We start from the raw sequence: 7,417 nt of genomic DNA, 5'->3' as shown, positions 1-7,417 counted from the left end.
TGTCCATATCGTCGTTCTCGGACAATTGATTCGAAAGTGTACTGCATTCGAGTAAACAAATTGCGTAATATCATCAAACAGAAAAAGCCGGCCAGAATTGATAAAAAAAAAAAAAAAAAAAAAAACAGGTTACACAGTGACCGCTTGTTGAAATGAAACTGACTGAAAAAGTGCATAGCAAGCCTATAGTATGCTCAGTGTGCATGTCACCATTCGCCACTGACCGACTAAAGCATAGATAGAGGATTTCCCGAATCGCAGATCGAAACTCAATTGGTCGTAAGTGTGAGTGGTCATTAAGTGAGGAGTAATGTTTTTACTTTTAATTATTTATAAGTTTCTTTTTAACATTATAATGTACACATCTTGGAGATGTTTTTGGCCTAAACATGAAAAATAATATCTTTTAATGACCACCATTTTCCTCTTCACAATGGTGAACTCTTTCTATGGTAAAGTGTCTTTGGCCCACCCTGTATAACATACAAGTTAATGCAAAGTGATCAAAAAATTCAAAAGAAACAAAATTATTTTAACTTCCAAGATATGAACCTGATAAGTTCTCACAGGAAGAGTATGGAAGAGGGATGTTTGTTTAAATATAAATAATGTGTATCATATTTGTAAAAAAACATAAAATTTATCATTTTGTTACTGATTAATATTTCTTAAATACTGTACAATTGTCATAAGTAACTTATTTATTTTATATAAAGATATTTTATTATTTATCCACCAATACTGGTGGCTAAATAGTAAAATAAGTCAAATTTATCAAATTTGAAGTTTAATTTGTCAAAAGCATTGTTAGCATGTAACCAGTTTTAATGTGATGATGCAACACACAGAACATTGTCACAAAACCTGTGGGAAGTTTAGGATTATATCTTAAAGAATTAATCTCTGACATATCTTAACTAGTAATAATCAAGTATTTTGAGCACATTATTAAGTCAGCTTATACATATTTCATTTGACTATACTTCCTCAGAAGAATGAAATTTCATTTCATTATTCAGAAGTTAAAATATTAATTATATTGTACATTAATCCTAGAACCAAAGCTTCATAATTTTTACAAGTTTGTTAATTTTTATTTTTATCCTTGTTGTTTTGTATTATCTTGATGTTGTTTTCAGTACATTCCTACTGTTGCTAGAATTGTTATAACAAGTGCAAATTCTTGGATATGTTTCTGTTTGTGGAATAATTAAAACTGTCATTGTCAATTTTACAAATCATCATGATTATCTGTAGTGCTTAGAATAAGAATAGTCATGTTTATATTTTGTCTGTGTGTAAATTTTATCTTTATATGGCATAATTCATGTAGACTCTTTTTATTCTTTAGTTTGTGCACTCTTTCTCTTTTAGAAAATACACATATACTTATTCCTAAAAATAATAATTAGAGGAAAAAATAATCATTGCTGCCCTGTAAAACTTGCTATTCAATCAACTTGTTGCATTCCAAGCAGAAATATTATTCATTTTATTCAGTTACCTGTTGGACACACAAAGGAAATAATTTCTTCATCCAGGTGAAAAGCTAACCAAATCATGGATGAAGAGACTAGAATCACATACCTTGAGAAAACAATTGCATCTCTTTATAGAAATTGTTTTACAGAAAAATCCTGCTATTTCAAGAGAATCCAACATCTAAAAACAAATCAATTTCTCACATCTTTAATTTGAAAAAATGAGCTATTTTATCAGTACATAATGCAGCCAGTGTAACCATATACAGTGACTCAAAAAAGTCTACGTACAACAGTTATTAAAATCATCAAATATCTGTAATATGCAAAAACAGCATGTTTCAGAACTATGTATACAGTATATTTATTGTAATTGTCTATATTTACACCACATATATAATAATAAATTAAAAAGTAACCAGCACTATACATAAGATAATGAATAACAATATTAACAAGATGTAGAAATTTGAAACAAAAAAGTCTGTGTACAAATACAAACTGTTTAGAATAAACTTGACCAAATTCATGCTAGTATTCTGTAGCAAATCCTTTTTATCTAATAACTTCTAAAATTGATGAAACCACTTTTGAAGTCTCTTCTTCCATTTTATACCATTGTTCTTCCAAAGTAGTCTTTAATGTATTTTTAGATGTAATATTATGGTTGCATATTAGTCATTCTAATAAATGGGGTAAATCACCTCCATAATCACCCCACAAATGTTCTATGGGGTGATTATGGAGGTACATCATTGTCTTTGAACATTATACAGTAACCATCCTCACATATGTGAAGGATGCTTGTGATCATTGTTCTATCAGAATATGAAGTTATTCTCTAATCACAATGTCTGCACACTACTTTTAAATTTTTCTTTAAAATACTTAAATAATCATAGCTGTTCATTGTACTATCAATGAATTTTAAATGTTTCAACTCCACCAGCTGCCTACACCCTCACATCACATTACCACCCCCATATTTAAAAATGGCACTTGTATTCTTTGTTTGAAATTCTGGTTGGGCTTATGCCACAGATATTCTCCTCCAACAGAGCCAGACATATAATATATTAGATATATCATCACTAAATAACATGCACTTTCAAGTCTTCCAATTTCCCTACATATAAATGCAAATTCTGAAGCTTCTATTGCTTTAAAAACTCAATGGTTTCAGTCTGACAGTGCAACAACCTCCTGAACAAACTTTTTAATGAACATCCACAACCAGTAATGTTTTCTGTGTGCATCCAGCAAAATTTTCCTCAATACCAATCCTGAGTATGGAAGGACCTAAACCAGACTTTATAATCTATACAGATGGATCCAAACAGGAACAAAAGATGGGGGCAGCTTTTGTTATTTCTAAAGGACAACAATTTTACCCACTTCAAACTGAACATTATCATTTAGAAGAATTCTGCACAGTTTTACAATCACAACTTTATGCCATACATCAAGCAGTTCACCAGATCAGCAACATGAGGATAACCAAAAAACACATAAAATCTGTACTGATAGTTTAACTGCCATTCATAAACTAAAGACTCCTAACTGTTACTTCTCCCACCTTGTCCATTCAGATATATTACACAATGTAAGAACGCCGTTTGGGGGAAATTTTATTCGCTACCGTCAGGATGGTCTAAGATCTAAGCATATGTGGGTGGCAGTTTTGAGAGGCAGCAAAAGACAAGTGTTTAACAAAGAAACCATTTATTCTTGTCAAAAATGCTTACATACTTTTAGAAAAAGGTCCTTCGATTCAAAACTTTAAGATGTCTTCGGTCCTATCGATTGGATGACTGATGTTTTTCTTTCTTTCAAGCTGAAGAGAAGCCCGGGGCGATGACGTGTTAAAGTTCAGAGTCGAACAGTCACAACATAGCGGCAAGTGGAAGCACCAAGAGAAGAGGATGACGAATACCACAGGTGTACTTGACAGGGGACTTTAGTGGAAGTCTCGTTGTCCTTGGAATCGGTGTTTTTATAAATTTTTCGAGATCGACTTGTTGCTAATTGGACATTACATCATCGCTTTCTTATTGTTCTTCCACCCGTCTCTAGGTGTAAATGGAGCTTTGTAAAGTTTGCGGGAAAGGTCGGCTGGAGATGGTTTATCCAACACTGTCTTTTAGACTCTGATCGTGTTTAATTGTTGACTATGATACCTATGCTCATTTTGATATTTTTTTAGTTTTGTTTTGCTTTCTAAACTGTGTCTTAACTTTAATATTTTAAATTTTCTTTTTCTATATCTAAAATTTGGTTTTTCCGTCTACTTTTGATGAGCATCAACATCAAAGTCCAGTGTCACCGTTTTGACACTTATAGGCTTATAATGTGTTTTCTTGTTGGTTTAACTTAACAAATTTTTACATATCTTTCTTTTTGGGGGTTATTTCCGGGCCTCACAACAACAAGTTCATTCATCTAACCTGGGTGAAAGGTCATTCTGGTCTCCTGGGGAATGAGATGGCAGATTATCAGGCTAAAATGGGGGCCAGTTGTTCCTCCCCTGTTGAGTTTAATAAAATTCCATATACTTCCATTAAAAACACTATCTTCCTTACAGCCATTCATCTCTGGCAAAGACAGTGGAATCATTGTTCTACAGGCAGGATAACATACTCTTTTTTCCCCATGCATCTAAAGAAGACTAAACATGGACTTCTTCAAAACCAGTCATTCCATCTCACAAGCCACTCAGGAGATGGAAACTTCGAGGCTTATCTTCATAGGTTCTCACACAGGGACACCCCATCCCATTCTGCAGATATGATGGGACATCTATCCAAGACCCGCATCACTACATATACCAATGCAGCAAGTTTAAACAGCAACATGCATTATTAATACAGATAATCATTCCACAGGGATTTAGTTGGCCCTGTCCTCCAGTCTCCTTTTTCAACAGTCTCAAGAACTTTATTGACTCAACTCGAGCACTAATATCAGATGTTCAACATACCTCAAATTGATTCACCTCTCTCTTGGATAATCTACAGTACCTCATGAAGAAAAATTTTATTCTGTTAATTGTCACATGAAAGTTTGAGGTATTGTAAATATTTTCAATATATGTTTTAGTTAATAACTTTTATTTAAACGTTTCTTATGTATTCAGCAATCTACTTTTATGTAAGTATTATTTATTTTAAATAGAAACCTCAAACCTCGAGGAATTGGAAATACTTTATATATATGTTTTATTTAAATAATGTGTATTTATTTCGATAACCTATCTTTATGTTAAATATTGAATTCTGTATATGAAAACCTCAAAGTTTGAGGGATTGTAAATATTTTATATATCTTTATTTAATAATTAGTATTAACTTCAGCAATCTACATTATATGTTAAGTGTAATGTTCTGTAAATAGAAACCTCATAGTTCAAGGGATTGTAATACGTGTTTTATTTAATAATTTTGTATACATGTTTACGTGTTTTATTTAATAATTTAGTTTTAAATTGGACAATCTACTTTTATGTTAAACATTATTTACTGTATATGGAAACCTCAAGTTAGAGGGAATGTAAATATTTTGTATATATGTTTTTATTTTATGATCTGTATTTTGTTTTGTCTCAATAAATGCAGCTAGAAGCCCACGGGCCTTCCTTTTTCATCCTGTTTCCTATTCTCCTTCATAGCATCACCTTCATCAACAACTTTCTTCATTTTCACCCCAGTAGTAGTCCTGGATTCATCCCCTATATACACTAAAGTGGCCTAAAGTCTAATAATGCATCCATGATAATTAGCCCTTCTTAAAACCTTCAGTATTTTTTTTTGTACTAACCTTTTTATTTTCAGATGTAGTTGTTTCTGCAGCTATTTACTTTTTAGTTTATTTTTACTTTATAATTTTTACTTCTTCTTGACGTGTTAATATTTTCATAATCCCGATCTATACTTTCAGAGTACATTGCCTCTTTTCAGAGTATCAATATTTTCTTCAAATGATATTGTAAATTTAACTAGAATAAAAAATAGTCGCAAGATGGGTCTAATTTTTATAATGCATAATGGCTAGTAATAGACAAATTTGAACTTTTAAGAAGTATTGAAGTATTAGAGTAAGAGTTTGAGAAAGAATTTACTTGTATGCAGATATTTTTGGCATGCATTTTGTAAGCAAGTTTGTTTTACATTTTATCATGTTTAGATACAATGCTCATGGTTTGAAAAAATTTTATATTTTCATAAACAACAACACATCAAGCAATTTATTAAACACAAAACAATGGAACTAGCTAATAATATCAAAATCTTCTGGGACATTTTAAAAAACTTTTAATAGCTGTATGCAGACTTTTTTCAGTCACTGTATATTACTAAAAACATCATGCAAATCAATATGTTAATTGCTGCAAATTTTATAATAATTCACTGCTAAAACTGTATCAAAACTATTATATTTCATCATATATTCATTATATTACTGACATGAAACTAATTAGTAAAATAGTTGTAAAATTTACGAAGCTTTATGTTCCTGAACTAATGATTTATGTTTTGTAATCTAGGGTTTAATAATCTATGAAGGTAAATTTAAAAATAGCATGGATATTCAATTATATATTAAAATAAACATAAATTACCAATAACTAGGCTATACTATATCTTACATACTTTTCCAGCAATATTTTAATTAAAAGCAAACGTGTTCTGCCCCGTTCAGATGTCTACCTTGGATTAACAATGTATGAATTACAAATTAAAGAAAAAAAGAAACTGAGTTATATCAGATTATTTCAAATTTACAACATTCGAATGTTGTTCACGTTTAGAACGTTCGAAAACATGTAAATTCGAAAGTCTTTTTCGAATGTTGTAAATTTGAAATAAGCTGTTATAACTCAGTTACGTATTTAAAATGCAGTCAAACAGCCATTTTATCATAAATACAATAGATATGATTTGACAACAGAACAAAAAACAAAATTGCGTGTAATTGGAATCATAAAATGAATATATTAATCATCGAATGGCAATGCCTTTATGAGTATAACGTATTCACGTAAATTTAAAAACAGAAAAATAATTTACAAAAAAAAAATAAATAAAATAAGATGTCACTTACACGTAACGTAAATTCGAATTTCACGTGTTTAAAATAACCGCTAAAAAGACAACCGCGCACCCTAACGGCCAAAAGTTGTATGTTTAAAATTATTAATTTTTAAATAATTATTATTTATTATAATAATTTAAAATCATCGCTATATAATTTTGTAATAAAATATTTTAGCAATAATATATAATAATTATGTGCATGCGCATAAATTACCTAACTTATCGCGTTAAATTAATAGGAAAACGATTAAATCGGAACGTGGGTCTTTACTTAATTCAAATAACGTAGCGATTAATGATAATATGAATATTATCTAGAATTTTCACGCGATGTAATATCGTTAGTATCTTTATTGCCGCATTGTATTACACTTCGCATAGGCGTTAACATACACGAGACAATGTTAAATGCTATTTAAATATAGGCTAACGTATAATTCGCCGAATGCTTTCTTATACTCGAGTATTCTTACAAAATTATGTATATAATAGATAATAATAATCGATAATTATTCGAATTATGACTTATAAATTAAATTTCCTTAATTTAAAACAATTCCCGATTACCTTGACCTCCTAATGTGGAATCTTCCCACACAAGCACGCACATTTTATAGGGATAATTGTTCGTTTAAAAATTCTGATAGTTTGCATTGTCCCTGACTTTCAATTTATATAAATATATATATATATTTTATATATTTTTTTTTTAAATATTCAACTTTTTTCGCATGGTTACGAAGCGAAATTACGCGACACACCTAAAATTTACTTATCGTCACTTGGAAATCTAGGTCTGTACTGTAACAATACGGCATATCTCGTTCGTGGCGAACCAGTTGGGTG

At 30.5% G+C, this 7,417-nt stretch overlaps 1 protein-coding gene across 4 annotated transcripts in view; it reads right to left on the bottom strand.

Moving 5' to 3' along the window:
• The window catches only part of LOC111619451, a 29,118-nt gene extending 21,701 nt beyond the window's left edge, over positions 1-7,417 (bottom strand). The window contains exon 1 of one of the 4 annotated variants that reach the window (XM_023361160.1): positions 7,139-7,417. The gene's annotated coding sequence lies outside the window, so the exon portion shown is untranslated. Of the gene's footprint in view, positions 1-6,127; positions 6,344-6,578; positions 6,657-7,138 lie in introns of those variants that run through there. The other 3 variants (XM_023361158.1, XM_023361162.1, XM_023361161.1) reach the window with 3 other exon arrangements.

This window comes from Centruroides sculpturatus, unplaced genomic scaffold (genome assembly GCF_000671375.1).
Source record: "Centruroides sculpturatus isolate CEXI.00-Female unplaced genomic scaffold, Cexi_2.0 scaffold107, whole genome shotgun sequence".
NCBI classification, from domain to species: Eukaryota; Metazoa; Arthropoda; class Arachnida; order Scorpiones; family Buthidae; genus Centruroides; species Centruroides sculpturatus.
The sequence above is the reverse complement of the archived record's forward strand: the minus strand, read 5'-3'. Positions and strand labels throughout refer to the sequence as shown.